The sequence below is a fragment of the Amblyomma mixtum genome, chromosome 4 (assembly GCF_055824585.1).
Source record: "Amblyomma mixtum isolate Tamu chromosome 4, ASM5582458v1, whole genome shotgun sequence".
Lineage (NCBI taxonomy): Eukaryota > Metazoa > Arthropoda > Arachnida > Ixodida > Ixodidae > Amblyomma > Amblyomma mixtum.
The window spans coordinates 129,336,916-129,339,919 of NC_143015.1; the positions used below are offsets into that span (position 1 = coordinate 129,336,916).

General features: G+C 42.8%; 2 non-coding genes across 2 annotated transcripts; one reads left to right on the forward strand and one right to left on the reverse strand.

Annotated features, from left to right (window-relative positions):
* Positions 1–374: 374 nt before the first annotated feature.
* On the forward strand, positions 375–445 carry TRNAG-GCC (transfer RNA glycine (anticodon GCC)). The gene has a single exon. It is a non-coding gene; the product is annotated as a tRNA-Gly (tRNA).
* Positions 446–939: 494 nt separating this feature from the next.
* On the reverse strand, positions 940–1,010 carry TRNAG-GCC (transfer RNA glycine (anticodon GCC)). Its single transcript has one exon. It is a non-coding gene; the product is annotated as a tRNA-Gly (tRNA).
* Between the last annotated feature and the right edge of the window lie 1,994 nt (positions 1,011–3,004).

The window sequence follows — 3,004 nt, forward strand, 5'->3', positions numbered from 1 at the left end:
CACACCATACATCGGAGCACGGATTATAGATTTCCTTTGCCTGTTTTGCAAGCACTGTCACTTTAAAATGCATGGAATTATTGCTGATTTATTGCTAACGTAACGTCTTGTTCAGCTAGAATGAGTATAAAAAGTATATAATTGATATCCTGAAGGCAGTGTTGAGTCGCGATACGGGTATACAACTCGACAAAATTGAACCAGTAATCATATGGGTAATGAGAAAATTTTGCGATGCAATCACGCATGCTCCTTAAAAAATTTGAAAAGTTTTCCCCCATTGAAAAGCGTGACTTGCTCAATTTCCGCTCTCTTGGTATCTGCATTGTTAGCGTGATCACAAAGAGGGCCACGCTATTTGCTTTAACTCATCGGCGTCGGTGGTTCAGTGGTAGAATACTCGCCTGCCACGCGGGTGGCCCGGGTTCGATTCCCGGCCGACGCAGCATAATTTTTTTTTATAGCCGAAAGGTGTTCACGCAGAATTTGAAACTTACTTTTGCTCCGGCGCTAATAGGGCCAGACTCATTAGAGCAGTGACATTCCACAAAATGACATTGCTTGAAATATTTCAGATAACTCATGTATTCCTCATTATTTAAAAAAATCCAGAAGGATCGGATAAGTATGTAGCTATAACAATAAATATTTCAAAAAAGTAATCGTGACGGCAGGGGGGTCACGCGTCTCCAAGTAAGCGCCAGAGCTTGACGGAACTCTAAAATACAGAAACATTGAAAAATATTGGGGCAAAATTATGTTTTTTACACTACATTCTTAGTTCGATCCTACTGAGGTCCTTTAAATGAGCAGATATGCATCTGAAATATAAAAGGACTACTTGAAATATCTGAAATGCTTCAAGCAATGTGCATCTGTATAAAAGACATTGAGTTTATCATTGTCTGAGAACCCAACGGCTGCAAATAAAAAAATTTATGCGTCGGCCGGGAATCGAACCCGGGCCACCCGCGTGGCAGGCGAGTATTCTACCACTGAACCACCGACGCCGATGTCTCAGTACCGATCGGAAATCAATGTAACTTTCCGCAGGATCTTTTTAAAACTGTGACTTTGCTATGGGCATATTGTGGAAGCATTTGTGTCAGTGTGACCCGCTTGGTGACCACCCTGACGATATATATAGCAAGAGACTGCAATTACAGCTACTATTGCTTTCAGTGATGGCTTATCCAATATAGGAAAATTTTTGAAATTTTTCTAAGCAGCATGAAGATAGCACAGCAAAATTGTCTCTTTTTCCATATCATTAGTCATGCAATTTTTATCTAATCCTCATGTCGTACATTCACACCACGGCTTTAACACTGCTTTCAGGGTATTAATTATTATATATCTATGGCGTCACTACTGGACGTCAAAAACGTCTTGCCCGAGTTTCGTTGATATAATTTGGTGTGTGTGTGTGTCTATTTTCAGAGACGCCATAACTGCGAAAGCTTGCGTCCCGCCTTCCCTGTTCCATGCCCTGTTAGGTCGACCACAATAATGTGAACACCTCATTACCGCTTTCATCACGCCGCATGAGAAAACAAGCCTGTCATAAAAGCCCTGTGGGGTAACTTTTTGCTAGGTGCGCCCACGTGGCAATGCAATCGCTGTCGTCCAAAGCTCGCCAGTGGCGCGCTTTAGAACAATGAGTTCTCCGTCTGACCGAAAGCTGTTTTGTTTCGAAAACAATGCCTATTCTCTGACACCGGGACACAAAAACCACGCGGACGAACGTAGCGCACCTCGTGTCCATCAGCTGGAATTACTTGTAGCGCATTTGTTCACAGCAGGCCATCAAGGTAGGTGAGCGGTCCCAATGCTCGGGCGTTTCAGGATCTCGACATCCCAACTTATAGAACATCACTCATATTTTAATCCCAAAAGCAAGATGCTTTCGTAGATCAATTTCCTTTCAACAAACATTGCTTTCCAAGGTCAGAGTTGTGGTCAGCCCTCCTTGGAAAGGTGTCAGCTGAGGGTGTTTATAAAATCAAATCTGTTTCTCGCTCAAGCAACCAAAGGCGAGACAGGAAAGGCACGCTCAGATAGGTCCGTAACACAATGCCTTTATTTGTCGAAACCGCCCAGATTGGCTTTGTGGTTTAGATGCTGATATCAAGGTTGCAGGATGGCATCCCGGCCGTGTACTGGGTGACTTCCGCACGCGCTGCAAATTCCCCGGTTGCTGAAATTAATCCCAGCACTTCTCCACAGAGTCCCTCATCCCACGCACAGCTTTCGACCATTTAAACACACATGCCACCTGCATCACCATTCTTTAAAAGACTTCGCACAAAGAATGTTATTCTTAGGGGAAAGCGGTCGCTCACCCTGACCTGCTGTTCCACTTTCGCATCTTCTGGATGTTCTAAAACTATTTTTCTGGCACATAAGTTGACAAAGTGGAATGAACAACTGATTTTACATTGATGATTAAAAGAAATAAGTGAACAATGTCAACTCAGAAGATGTTCATAACTGCGAAAGGGTGAAGCGAAGTGCGGAAAGAAAAACCTGCATCTACTAGAGGATGAAGCACTATGACCGGAAAATATATAGTGCACTCAAATGTACTTTTACAAAGAGTTTTGCTCTATGTGGACGATCTCCTCAATTACGTTCGAAGTTTGATGAGGAAGTGAAAAGAAATTTATTTTTTGAGTGCGACCTATATATGCTCCCGTTTAGATCGCTCATACCTACACGTGGTAAGCGCACATGGTACACTTCAAACCGAAAGGAATACAAAAGGGACTACTTAGCCGGATTGAAGGATAAGATGAAAAACTTTAGCGCTCGAGACAAGGACACAACGAAGACGACAACACATGCGCTAACTTTCAACTGAATCTTTATTCAATGCACAAACAGTTTTTAAATACTGCGCAAGCATCAAAATATCTTCCCACGAGCCCATCACACCGCAAGTCACTTTTCACATGTTCTACAAGCCATCAAGAAAGATTCAGTTGAAAGTTAGCGCATGTGTTCG